Source organism: Bufo gargarizans, chromosome 5 (genome assembly GCF_014858855.1).
Source record: "Bufo gargarizans isolate SCDJY-AF-19 chromosome 5, ASM1485885v1, whole genome shotgun sequence".
Classification (NCBI taxonomy): Eukaryota; Metazoa; Chordata; class Amphibia; order Anura; family Bufonidae; genus Bufo; species Bufo gargarizans.
Window position 1 is genome coordinate 225892706 of NC_058084.1, and position 15118 is coordinate 225907823.

General features: G+C 42.2%; 1 protein-coding gene across 1 annotated transcript in view; it reads left to right on the forward strand.

The window, feature by feature from the left end:
• RECK (reversion inducing cysteine rich protein with kazal motifs) overlaps positions 1-15118 on the forward strand; it is an 801790-nt gene that overhangs the window by 290293 nt on the left and 496379 nt on the right. The gene's annotated exons all lie outside the window — the stretch shown is intronic.

Consider the following 15118-nt stretch of genomic DNA (forward strand, 5'->3'; position numbering starts at 1 on the left):
CAAACGGATCCGTCCCCATTGACTTACATTGTAAGTCTGGACGGATCCGCACGCCTCCGCACGGCCAGGCGGACACCCGAACGCTGCAAGCAGCGGTCAGCTGTCCGCCTGTCCGTGCGGAGGCGAGCGGAGCGGAGGCTGAACGCCGCCAGACTGATGCAGTCTGAGCGGATCCGCATCCATTCAGACTGCATCAGGGCTGGACGGCTGCGTTCGGGTCCGCTCGTGAGCCCCTTCAAACGGAGCTCACGAGCGGACACCCGAACGCTAGTGTGAAAGCAGCCTAACTCAATTCATCGTGGGAGAAGAAAAAAAAAAGATCCGGTTGCTAGTGCTTTCCAAATAAACCCACTTTTATTGGTGATTGAGCATTAAAACATTTAAAGTGCACATTTCAGGGATTAGCTGTTTCTTCTGATAAGGGCATTACTTACATGAAGAAGGTGCTAGTCTCTGAAATGCTTAATTGGACTTATGGCTGAATTACCAATGAAAGCAGTTTTATTTGAAAAGCCCTGGCACCAGGATATTTCTCTTCTTCTCCACTGTATTTAAAACATCCAGGCTTAGTCCTTTGGTTGAAGTCGATCCACAGAATACAGCAGCAAGTCCAATACCCAACCCCCCTTGCTTGTAGGGTGGCTTTACACAACACAATCAGTTAAGCATTCCACTGCACATTTGCAATTTCTTTCTTTTTGCTGGTTTCACCTCAAGTTGTGTTTAGTGGCATAGCTATAGGGGTCGCAGTGGTCACAATTGGCACCAGGACCCTAAGCCAGGGGCAGTGGCGTACATAGAGAAGTAAGGGCCCTATATCAAAGATCAAACCAGGCCCCCCTAAACCCTTTTCAGTGACCCTTGGGCCATTTTCTTCTGCATTTGCAAAAAGTTGTTCCTTTATAGGGTAGAGTCCTGACTTAGTTTTCACTTCCAGTAGAAGAGGGGATGATCCCAACTTGCCTTGGTCCAAATAGCAGTCGTATAGTCTGCCGCTATGGTAATTACGTCCCTGGCCAGGGGGGTCTATAGGGTACACTGCCAGTTACTGTATTTTTAACTTTATGAGATGCAGAGCATCCTATTAAGCGAATACTAGTGAGTGATTCTATTATGGAATGTGCGCCAGCTCACTAGTATGCAGCAGGTGGGGAAGTGAAGCACTGCTAGCATTGTACTCACCCCTCCCTCAACCTCTCTGGGTGCTGCACTGTCCTGACTGCATACACCATCAGGGTGTAGTGTGCACAATATGACCTGACGCAGTCAGGTCACAGTGCAGCACCGGCCTGGAGAAGATCAGGGAGAGCGACTGCAGGAGAGACAGCCGGACCTGCAGAGCAGCAGTGGAGCAGAAGAGGTAAGTGAATTTATTTATTTTGGGTCTGATCTGAGGTCTGATGGGGTCTAACATGGAGGTCTAAAGGAGGTCTGACATGGAGTTACAAAAAAAGGGGTATGATCTGAGGTCTGATATTGGAGTCTGACATGGAGGTCTAAAGTGGGTCTGATCTAAGGTCTGAAATCTAACATGGAGGTCTGATGAGGGTCTCATCTGAGGTTTGATATAGGGTTCTGATTTACATAGTAACATAGGCTGTCCATCCAGTTCAGCCTGTTATCCTCCAAGTTGATTCAGAGGAAAGCAAAAATGTGAGGTAAAAGCCACATTTTTAATGGGAAAAAACATTCCTTCCTGGCTCACTCAGACAACCAGAATAACTCACTGGATCAATGATCCTTCTCCAGAAATCTAGTAACTATAACCTGTAATATTATTACACTCGAATTAAACTATTTTAGTGAATTCATAATCACTACCTCATTAGGCAGAGAGTTCATAGTATCAAATTACAATATTTTTTATTGTTTCTCTTTTGGAGAGCATTGAGGTATTTTTTTTACTGGCAGACATTATAAGGGGGTATTTTTTTTTGCATTGGCAGACATAATGGGATATTTTGTACTGGCTCACATTAGGGAGCATTATTTCTTATTTATTTATTTATCTTCGTCATTACAAACATTATATAAAAAAACATTAGTAAGTCGATAAATTCATATCAGCAAATTCATAAATAAGTTATTAAATATCTCCTTCCCTCCTCCCTCTCCCACTTTACCCATGGCCACTTGAAGCTTAAGGCAAAAGAGAGTGAGAAAAGAAAAAAAAAGTCTCATTCTTTCTCCATCTATGCCCTTTGCCCTCTTCTACTACTTAAGAGGTATTATAGAAACCCAAGGTTATCATATTTCAGTTTTTTAAGTCCAGGGCACTAGGCCAACTATTCCAGGTGTCAAACCATACTCCCTGCATACCCCCAGCCTCGATTGCACTCCACTCCAGATTTATATAATGAAGCATGTATTTTTTCCACGTAGCCCGAGCCATAAAGAGTAATATATATGTGTGTATATATATATATATATATATATATATATATATATATATATATACACACAGTGGGATGCGAAAGTTTGGGCAACCTTGTTAATTGTCATGATTTTCCATTATAAATGGACCGGATGGCATACAAACCCCCTTATCCTAAGGGAATTAAGTAATGTCATAGCCAGACCCTTATTTCTGATATTTGCAGATTCTATATTGACAGGGAATGTCCCACAGGTTTGCGCATGGCAAATGTGGTGCCAATATTCAAAAAGGGTCCAAAAACAGAGCCTGGAAACTATAAGCCGGTAAGTTTAACATCTGTTGTGGGTAAACTGTTTGAAGGTTTTCTGAGAGATGCTATGTTAGAGCATCTTAACGGAAATAAGCAAATAACGCCATATCAGCATGGCTTTGTGAGGGATCGATCATGTCAAACAAATTTAATCAGTTTCTATGAGGAGGTAAGTTCTAGACTTGACAGCGGCGAATCAATGGATGTAGTTTATCTGGACTTCTCCAAAGCATTTGACACTGTACCACATAAAAGGTTAGTATATAAAATGAGAATGCTCGGACTGGGAGAAAACGTCTGTAAGTGGGTAAGTAACTGGCTCAATGATAGAAAACAGAGGGTGGTTATTAATGGTAAATACTCAGATTGGGTCACCGTCACTAGTGGAGAACCTCAGGGGTCAGTATTGGGCCCTATTCTCTTCAATATATTTATTAATGATCTTGTAGAAGGCTTGCATAATAAAATATCAATCTTCGCAGATGACACTAAACTGTGTAAAGTAATTAACACTGAAGAGGACAGTATACTACTACAGAGGGATCTGGATAGATTGCAGGCTTGGGCAGATAAGTGGCAGATGAGGTTTAACACTGACAAATGTAAAGTTATGCACATGGGAAGGAATAATGCAAGTCACCCGTACTTATTAAATGGTAAAACACTCGGTAACACTGACATGGAAAAAGATCTAGGAATTTTAATAAACAGCAAACTAAGCTGCAAAAACCAGTGTCAGGCAGCTGCTGCCAAGGCCAATAAGATAATGGGTTGCATCAAAAGGGGCATAGATGCCCGTGATGAGAACATAGTCCTACCACTTTACAAATCATTAGTCAGACCACACATGGAGTACTGTGTACAGTTCTGGGCTCTAGTGAACAAAGCAGACATAGCAGAGCTGAAGAGGGTCCAGAGGAGGGCAACTAAAGTAATAACTGGAATGGGGCAACTACAGTACCCTGAAAGATTATCAAAATTAGGGTTATTCACTTTAGAAAAAAGACGACTGAGAGGAGATCTAATTAATATGTATAAGAATATCAGGGGACAGTACAGAGATCTATCCCATCATCTATTCATTCCCAGGACGGTGACTGTGACGAGGGGACATCCTCTGCGTCTGGAGGAAAGAAGGTTTGTACACAAACATAGAAGAGGATTCTTTACGGTAAGAGCAGTGAGACTATGGAACTCTCTGCCTGAGGAGGTGGTGATGGTGAGTACAATAAAGGAATTCAAGAGGGGCCTGGATGTATTTCTGGAGCGTAATAATATTACAGGCTATAGCTACTAGAGAGAGATCGTTGATCCAGGAATTTATTCTGATTGGAGTCGGGAAGGAATTTTTATTCCCCTAAAGTGAGGAAAATTTGGCTTCTACCTCACAGTTTTATTTTTGCCTTCCTCTGGATCAACTTGCAGGATGACAGGCCGAACTGGATGGACAAATGTATTTTTTCGGCCTTATGTACTATGTTACTATGTAAATCGTTGTTTGTTACGATAAAAAATGTCAGTTAAATAGATCATATAGGAGACACACACAGTGATATTTGAGAAGTGAAATTAAGTTTATTGGATTTACAGAAAGTGTACTATAATTGTTTAAACAAAATTAGGCAGGTGCATAAATTTGGTCATTTTATTGATTCCAAAACCTTTAGAACTAATTATTGGAACTCAAATTGGCTTGGTAAACTCAGTGACCCCTGACCTACATACACAGGTGAATCCAATTATGAGAAAGAGTTTTTAAGGGGGTCAATTGTAAGTTGTAAGCAACATGGGGGTCTCAAAAACAACTCTCAAATGACCTAAAGACAAGATTATTCACCATCATGGTTTAAGGGAAAGATACAGAAAGCTGTCTCAGAGATTTCAGCTGTCTGTTTCCACAGTTAGGAACATATTGAGGAAATGGAAGACCTCAGGCTCAGTTCAAGTTAAGGCTCGAAGTGGTAGATCAAGAAAAATCTCGGATAGACAGAAGCGACGAATGTTGAGAACAGTCAAAGTCAACCCACAGACCAGCACCAAAGACCTACAACATCATCTTGCTGCAGATGGAGTCACTGTGCATCGTTCAACCATTCGGCGCACTTTATACAAGGAGATGCTGTATGCAAGAGTGATGCAGAGGAAGCCTTTTCTCCGCCCACAGCACAAAAAGTGCCGCTTGAGGTGGGCTAAAGCACATTTGGACAAGCCAGCTTCATTTTGGAATAAGGTGCTGTGGACTGATGAAACAAAAATTGAGTTCTTTGGCCATAACAAGGGGCGTTATGCATGGAGGAAAAAGAACACAGTATTCCAAGAAAAACACCTGCTACCTACAGTAAAATATGGTGGTGGTTCCATCATGCTGAGGGGCTGTGTGGCCAGTGCAGGGACTGGGAATCTTGTCAAAGTTGAGGGACGCATGGATTCCACTCAGTATCAGCAGATTCTGGAGACCAATGTCCAGGAATCAGTGACAAAGCTGAAGCTGAAACGACCCTAAACATTGCTTAAAATCTACTAAGGCACTTATGCAGAGGAACAAGTGCAACGTTCTGGAATGGCCATCTCAGTCCCCAGACCTGAATATAATTGAAAATCTGTGGTGTGACTTAAAGAGAGCTGTCCATGTTCGGAAACCATCAAACCTGAATGAAATTTCTAAAGAGGAATGGTCCAAAATACCTTCAACCAGAATCCAGACTCTCATTTGAACCTACAGGAAGCGTTTAGAGGCTGTACTTTCTGCAAAAGGAGGATCTACTAAATATTGATTTAATTTCTTTTTTGTGGTGCCAAAATGTATGCACCTGCCTAATTTTGTTTAAACAATTATAGCACGCTTTCTGTAAATCCAATAAACTTCTTCATTTCACTTCTCAAATATCACTGTGTGTCTCCTATATGATATATTTAACTGACATTTTTTATCGTAACAAACAACGATTTATACAGGAAAATCATGACAATTAACAAGGTTGCCCAAACTTTTGCATCCCACTGTATATATATATATATATATATATATATATTTATATATACACTTACTGAGATGAACATAGAGCCAATCTTTATAAATCCTCCAGCAGACAGACTCCTACATACAAAATAGTCTTTTTCTCATATATATATTCCAGAACAGTGCCCCAGTATCTAACCAATTTAGGACAGTGTCAGTTTAAATGGATTAGTCTTCTTGTGACTCCCTACATTTGGGCAATCCCCACTGTTTCAAGATCTAGCAGAATAATAGGTTTTGTGCAAGATCTGAAACAGGATTTCTCTATGGTTGTTACAGAGCAGAAATCTGGAATATGCCAGAATTACTCTAGACCAGGCATCCTCAAACTGCGGCCCTCCAGCTGCTGTAAAACTACAACTCCCACAATGCCTTGCTGTGGGCTGATACCTATAGGCTATTCGGGCATGCTGGGAGTTGTAGTTTTGCAACAGCTGGAGGGCCACAGTTTGAGGATGCCTGCTCTAGACCATCCCTTTTCTTTCATTACCACTCCATCTGCTTATCATTTCTCTCTCACCTTAAAGGGGGTCTCCAGGAATTAAGAAAATGAAAATACCTAAATATTACTTTATTATAAATATATTCTCAAATACCTTTCATTATTTATAATGGCTTGTTTTGTCTGGGAGCAAACATCAGGGGAAACAAAATGGCCGCTGTCCCATTAGTTCACACAAAACCTGTCCTGATCACACACGAGGCCAAATTACTTTACAACACTGAGGTGAAGCGCTGCCTCATCCTCCTCTCTACTTCTCAGGGATTATGTTGCTAAATACAGATAATAAGAACTTTAGCTGAATCTCTGGGGAATTTAGTTCATGAGGAGACATGAAGTACAGAGAGGACGGACAGGACAGGCTGTGGTAATGTGTTGCTGTGGTAATGGAGACTATAAACACGTGCTGCTGCTCATTAGCCACACCTCACCCTCCTCTCATGTCTCCTCATCATCTCCATTCCCACAGTGACTTTTTCCTATAGTGTGCGAGCATGACCACCACTGATGGATTGCAGGGTGATCTGTAACCATGGAAATGAGCAGTGTATAATGTGATGGAAAAATGAGTCTAGACAGGAAAGGAAGCAATATGGATAATAACAATACATTAGTAAGTGGCTTGTATGAACTTTCTCTACGTGATAAATGCCACTTACTGAAGTGAGACAACCCCTTTAATACATAATCAGCTTGTCAATTTGAGGGAATTGTTATGTCTACTGTCCAAGAGATTAATTTTTCCTCCCCCTAAAGCCAAACTTGATAAATAAATATATAATAAAGCCTCAGACAGACCAACATTTTCTAACTCCCTCAAAAGTGATAGTGTCCCTCCTCATTGTAGGTATGTAATATTAATGTCAAATTATTCATTATTTTTTTTTAAAGAATCCCAAAACTGAATAAAATAAAATAATTGTCCCATAACAGTGTAAAGTTTAAAGTGCCAAAAACTCCTAAGTATTTTCTAAACCATAGCCATGTTTTCGTACCATTACAGAGAAGTCAATAGAGTTAAAAGGATGCATATTAAACTGACCTGCTTCTAAGAGTATAAATACAGAGTACCTACCCAGTTTTTATCCATACTTTTTTTATATATTTTTTGCAAAAAAAAAAATCTTCTCAAAAGATACTTCAATTGAGCTGCATAGTTCCTAAAGTTTGGAATTCATAACCCACCTTTTGATTTGTGTTTCTGACATAAGGTCATTCTAAACCAACTTTCCCTTCCAAAAGATTTGCCCCAGAAACCCATCTATTAGGGGGCATTATAAGGAGAATTACTACTACTGGGGCAACATGATTACTGATGTGGGCACAATGGAGACATGATTACTATTGGAGCACTGTTAACACTGTGCACTCTGGCAGATAATTATTTCTATTGGTGCAAGCACTATTATTCTGGGGGGCATCCTGGCACTATCAGCTTAGCACAATTATTTGTGGGCGACATTATGTTTACACTATTTATGGTCAGGGCTAGGGCAGCGCCGGCGCACGCAGAGAAGCCTGCCCTGAACATGGTGGCTGAATTGTGTCGGGAGCCACGGGCGCGGGTACACCAGTGAAAAAAGGGGGCATACCTGAAGGGAGCTTTGAGAAAAAGGGCGGGAGGGAGGGGCGTGAGGCTCGGGCGTCTGGCTGAGCCGCAGGTAAGGGGATAAATAGCCAGACGCCCCTCCCACAAATGCAGGCTGTTAACAGCCTTACTATTTATGGTCAGGGCTAGGGCAGCGCCGGCGCACGCAGAGAAGCCTGCCCTGAACATGGTGGCTGAATTGTGCCGGGAGCCACGGGCGCGGGTACACCAGTGAAAAAAGGGGGCAAAAAACATCAGTTAGGTACAACACTTTATTGCAAACTACAAAGCCAGTGATCGAAAGGCACGAGATATCTACTTGAGGATTGGGTATATCCCTAGTAAAGCAGAAGGACCGCCACCGCCCCATGGACCGGATGACATGAGCTGGCACCTGATGCCGAGAAGCAGCGGAGGCTGCCCCTAGCGACATGAGTGGCCCGAAATTACCTTGGGGTCATAGCCTAGATCCTGGACGAGGGCACGGATGAAAGATATGAACTGAGGGTGCTGAGGATTGCCTGCGTGTGGCAGGTGCGGGCTATCTGGTGATGAACCTTGGATGAGGGCTAGCAGTTGATGCAGCACCTGAACTGGGCACCAATCGTTCAACGTGGGATAGAATTTAACCTCGGAAGGGGGTCCCGTCTGAATGGTTTTGGTGGAAGGTAGCAGGGGAGTGTAATGGCCCTGGCCCCATAACTGATGCTGCTTCAGAGGATGGTTATGGCGATTTGGACCCGCCAGAACCTCACCAGGCCGGAGGAATCTATAAAAGGTGAGATACATGGCCGCTTTCAAAATCAGGCTAGTGAAGGGCCCAAAAGGATTACCATCCAATGACGAAGAAAGATCCCTGAACAATTTACCGGACACAGGTTGCCTATGGCTCACGGATCCCTTCCCCTCCTTTTGAATACCCCGAAGGGTGGCTTTAGAAAACGAAGACAGAACCTGGGCGATCCAGGGACGCTGACCACCTGGGCGATCCAGGGACGCTGACCACCTGGGCGATCCAGGGACGCTGACCACCTGGGCGATCCAGGGACGCTGACCACCTGGGCGATCCAGGGACGCTGACCACCTGGGCGATCCAGGGACGCTGACCACCTGGGCGATCCAGGGACGCTGACCACCTGGGCGATCCAGGGATGCTGACCACCTGGGCGATCCAGGGACGCGGACCACCTGGGCGATCCAGGGACGGTGACGACCCGGGCGATCCAGGGACGCTGACGACCCGGGCGATCCAGGGACCCTGACGACCCGGGCGATCCAGGGACGCTGACGACCCGGGCGATCCAGGGACGCTGACGACCCGGGCGATCCAGGGACGCTGACGACCCAGGCGATCCAGAGACAAGTGATGGAGACGGAAGCAGCGTGAGATAAAACCGCTGAATTGAACAGTAATGTATCACCAACTTCACGGCGCCAATTCTGGCAATGTGATGCTGATGCAGAGATGAAGGCGGAGTGTTTTGTTTGTTTTTTTCGGACAAACATAGCTCATTTCTTTCAAAAACAGTCCCATATTTGTAGTACTGCTTACTTCAATATAACTGAGCTTTAGTACCACAAACAACCTGTGGACAGGTGTGGCACTGATCTTAAAAACAAAGTAAAATTTTATGTTACATTGATACTAGAAGAATAATACTGGAGACTACTGTGCGTAACGGCTCCAGATATTTGAACGCAGTATTGAGTATTAAATGTATATTGTGTGCCTACCACCCCTGACCAATTGCCGCATGAAACAATGACCTAGGCGAGTTTTACACTGGTGTTCCAGCAGCGATCAGCCTGCTGGAGATCTCTGGATGTTACCACAATGCCTGCCAGACCCACTGCGATCGGCACTGAGCGGCACTGGGGAGAGCGGCACTTAAATTGAACCACCAGGGGGCATGAGCCCAGACGTGAGGCACAGCTGGGACGGCGCCAGCTGCGCCTCCATTACCTGAAGACCGGAGGAGAGAGCGAAGGTTTCAGACGCCGGCGGTTCGTGGGTGCAGAACCGGAAGGGAGGTCTCGGGTCAGAGAGGAACAGAGCGTAATGCCTCAGGAAGCGTGAGGCTCGGGCGCCTGGCTGAGCGGCAGGTAAGGGGATAAATAGCCAGACGCCCCTCCCACAAATGCAGGCTGTTAACAGCCTTACTATTAGTGTCAGGGATGCTATTTGCTGGATGCAGTTTTTTTTTTTAGGGCACTGCGGGACAATAATTATTGAAGGGGGCACTAACTGAGTGGTACTAGTATTTTCAGGGGAAATGTTTCTGCAGTATAGTTTTGGGGAGCACAATATTGGGGGAGGCAGAATGGGGTGTTCAGAAGATGGGAGAATCATAGAAAAGGAGGAAATAAAGATGTCTCTGCAGAGTTTGACAAACAGACAAGAGATGGCAGAAAGAAATCGTCTTCAGCTCAGATAACATGTATGTTTAACTTAAGAGGATCCCTTTAACATTCACCATATGTCTACTTTATGATTTCATCACTTTGTAAATGTAATAAAAATGTTTTGAATGTTAGAAGTTTAGAAGAAATTTTTAAAATTTCAATACCTACTTTTTTAAGCGCCAATTCAGTTCTCAATTGACATTAAGGGGCTTACATAAATTACCACCCATAAATGACCCCATTTTAGATTATTCAAATTATTCAAAACTGAGTTTAGAAACTTTGTTAAAGGGGTTATCCTAGAGCTAAAACCTATTTTATTTGCTTTACTGTAGTGCCAACAATAAATGTACACTGTTATCACGTCTGATATGGCAGGTAATAGACGTGCGGCGTAGAGGGGAGGGAAGGGGAGAACCCTTTCACTAGGGAGAAGGAGGTGTGGTGACCCCTAACTCGCCTAGCACTGGCACCTGGCTGCCCTGAGGTCCCTAGATGGGCTGCTAACCCGTATGCTGATCACGTACCTTGTCACTGGCTTACACTGAAATAAGCCCTAGGTAGTGAGTAGGGTGGTGGGAGCACTAGCCCATACCACTGACACCTAGGGTAACAACAGGGAAAGGATAAACAACACAAACACCACAAACGATCCCAGAAGGGAGACAACAAACAGGAGAGAACTGGAGATCTGACAGCACCAGTTCCAACAGCTCCACAGCAACTCCACCAGAGGTCAGAATAGAAGATCTGGACAGAAGGTCTATATCTGGCAACAAGGAAAGCAGAAAGGGAGAATATATAGTAGCTGGGAGTGGCTAACAGAGAACAGCTGAAAGGAAAAGCTACAGATTCCTAAATGGGCCAAAAAGGATCGCAAAACCTAAGCAGAAAAACCTGGACCGAATCCATTCTCACTACTAGGTCATGGAGCGATCTCTTGAAACCAAGTGAGTAGCCACCTAGCAATAGATGAATAGGGGTGTAAATAAGTTCCAAGATAATAGGTGTTGTAAGCGGTGCCAGTAATCAATGATTATGTATGGGGACATGGAATGGCATTAGTGATTGCTTCTCAACCATAATGTGGAGGAAATTGTTGCATGTAAATACTGCGGTCTCCTTCACTGATGAGCAGGTGCATGCCGGGAAGGAACAGTTCCTTCCCAACAATCGTCTGCTAAATTATAGCATGTAAAGGGACGTTCACACTACCATTGTTTTTTCCATTATTCTTACCCATCAGAGGAAAATGCTTTTAGTTTGTTCCAGTTATAATATCTCAGCTTGGTCCTGAAACGACTCTTCCCAACCAAAGTTGCTCCAGTTGCCCTGAAATTGGTATATAATAAGTTGTAGTCTCCTAGGATTCAGATTTTTTTTAAAATGTTATCCCCTTTTTTTTAATTTTCTTATAAATTTTAGCATTTTCCATCTATATTTCCGTAATCTCTTGAATACAATCACAGCAATAGAAAATAATCTACATATAGCTACTGTATGAGTAAACTCATTTTCAGATTTCAAGCTTCCCAAAATTACCGCTTATCAGGGACAGATGCAGGGGTGTAACTAGAACTGACTGGGCCCGACAGCGAATATTATGCCTTAACATGGGCAGAATGCACGCACAAATGTTAATCGTGAAAAAATGGCTCTTTCTGAATGAGGAAAATTCTCCCTTTTAATTGAGAGCAGCTGTCTGGAAAGGTTAAGGTAATCATGGCATGTGGTGGCAACAATAGCAACATTGCATGGCAATGGAATAAGACAGCATACTGGGCCAGTTCTTTTCACTGCTCTAGTCTGCCTGCCCAGAAGTCCATGGGGTCATGGGGTCAGGGAACAGGGTATGTGCCGGAGACAGAGGAGATTCCAGCTGGGACTGAACCTGGGCTTTGAGATGGGAAGTCTTAATTTGCTGTTTTGCCTCAGCCTGGCTCGGCACATGAAAAAATAACTGTTCATCCAAGGTTGAGGAGACTCCATTGGCTGCTGCGGCATCTGCTGCTTGTGGCAATGAAGAGGGCGGTTAGTGACTCTGTGGAGGGCGGAGGGAAGCCTCCCTTTCAGACATGAGAGCAGCAGACATCTAAACGCAGCTTATCGTAGCTTTTGGTGAGCACAGTGTTTCCTGGAAATAAAGTAACTTGGCCTTCCTTTTGGCAGGAGGAAAACATTCCCATGTTTTGCTTTGATTGCGAGTATCTTAACCCTTTCCTGACATGACGTTATTACGTCAAAATGTGGGAAAATAATAGCATTTTGAATACAGAATGCTAAGTAAAATAGGGTTGGAGGGGTTAAAAAATAAAAAATAAAAATTTAACTCGCCTTAATCCACTTGTTCGCGCAGCCAGCATCTCTTCTGTCTTGATCTATGAGGAATAGGACCTTTGATGACGTCACTATGCTTATCACATGGTCCATCACATGATCCATCGCCATGGTGATGGATCATGTGATGGACCATGTGATGAACGCAGTGACATCATCAAAGGTCCTATTCCTCACAGATGAAGACAGAAGAGATGCCGGCTGCGCGAACAAGTGGATTAAGGTGAGTTAAATTATTTATTTATTTTTAACCCCTCCAGCCCTATGTTACTTAGCATTCTGTATTTAAAATGCTTTCATTTTCCCTTATATCCATGTTATAAGGGGAAATAATACAATCTACAGAAACTTGAACCCTAACCTGAACTTCTGTGAAGAAGTTCGGGTCTGGGTACCACAGTTAGTTTTTATCACGCGCGTGCAAAACCAATTGCACCCGCGCGATAAAAACTGTGTAACGGAATGCGATCGCAGTCAAAACTGACTGCAATTGCGTACCTACTCGCGCGGGTTTGCCGCAACGCATCCGGACCTTATCCGGACACGCCTGTGTGAAAGAGGCCTAACAGGCAATGCAGATGTATTGTAATGCATTGCAGAGGGGATCAGACCCCCAAAATAAAGTCCCAGAGTGGGACAGAAATAAACTTTAAGGAACAAATGTAAAAAAATTAGTCTTTAATTAAAAGAAAAATAATGTTTCTAGTAAAAAAAGAAAAAAAACGCCCCTATCCCCTGATTTAATATTTAAAAAAAAAGAAAACACATATTGGGTTTCACCGCGTCCGTAACAACCGGCTCTATAAATATATCGTAAAAAAAAAAAAAAAGATTAAAAAAAGCAATTTTTGTCACCTTACATCACAAAAAGTGCAACACCAAGCAATCAAAAGCTGTATGCCCCCCTAAATGGTACCAATAAAGCAGTCACCTTATTCCGCAAAAACGAGCCCCTACATGAGACAATTGCCCCCCCCCCCCCAAAAAAAAAAAAACTATAGCTCTCAGAACATGGAGACATTAAAACATCATTTTTTTGGTTTCAATAATGCAATTATTGTGTTAAAGTGAAATAAAAAAAATAAAGTATACATATTAGGTATTGCCGCATCTTTAACAACCAGCTCTATAAAAATGTCATAAGACTTAACCCCTCAGGTGAACACAGTAAAAAAGAAAAAAAAACTGTGCCAAAAAAAGCAATTTTTTGGTCACCTTACATCACAAAAATTGCGACACCAAGCAATCAAAAAGGCGTATGCCCCCCAAAATAGTACAAATCAAACCGTCACCTCATCCCGCAAAAAATGAGATCCTATCTAAGACAATCTACCAAAAAATTAAAAAAACTATAACTCTCAGACAACGGAGACACTAAAATATGATTTATTTGTTTTGCTTCAAAAATGCTATTATTGTGTTAAAGTGAAATAAAAAAAAGTCGATATGTTAGATATCGCCGTGTCCGTAACAACCAGCTCTATAAAAATATCACATGACCTAACCCCTCAGGTGAACACAGTAAAAGGCCATTTTTTTTTCACCTTACGTCACAAAAATTGCAACACCAAGCGATCAAAAAGGCGTATGCCCCCCAAAATAGTACCAATCAAACCCGTCACCTCATCCCGCAAAAGAGACCCTACCTAAGACAATTGCCCAAAAAAATTAAAAAAACTATGACTCTCAGACAAAGGAGACACTAAAATATGATTATTTTTTTTGCTTCAAAAATGCTATTATTGTGTTAAAGTGAAAAAAAATTTTTTGATATGTTAGATATCGCTGTGTTTGTAACAACCTGCTCTATGAAAAAATCACATGACCTAACTCCTCAGGTGAACACCGTAAAAAAAGTAAAGTAAAAACAGTGCCAAAAAAGCATTTTTTTGTCACGTAACATCATTTAAAGTGCAACACCAAGCGATCAAAAAGGCATATGCCCCCCCAAAATAGAACAATCATCGAAAAAGACTATAAGACTATGGAGACACTAAAACATCATTTTTTTGTTTCAAAAATGCTAATATTGTGTAACAATTAAATAAATAAGAAAAAGTATACGTATTAGGTATTGCCACTACTGTAACTACCTTCTCTATAAAAATATCACGTGACCTAACCCCTCGGGTGAACTCTAAAAGTAAATACAACTGTGCCAAAACAACCAATTTCTTTCACCTTGCCTCATAAAGTGTAATAATGAATGATCAAAAAATCATATGTACCAATAAAAATGTCAACTCTTCCTGCAAAAAATTAGCCCCTGCACAAGACGATTGGCAGAAAAATAAAAAATGGCGTTCAGAAAATGAGACACAAAAACATATATATTTTTTCAAAAATGCTTTATTATGTAAAACTGAAAAAAACTAAGAAAGTAGACATATTTGATATCACCGCATCCGTAATAACCTGCTCTATAAAAATAGCGCATGATCTAACCTGTCAGGTGAATATTGTAAAAAAATAAATAATAAAAACAGTGCCAAAACAACCATTTCTTAATTACCTTGCCTCGCAAAAAATTTAATATAGAGCAATTAAAAATCATATGTACCCAAAAATAGTAGCAATAAAAC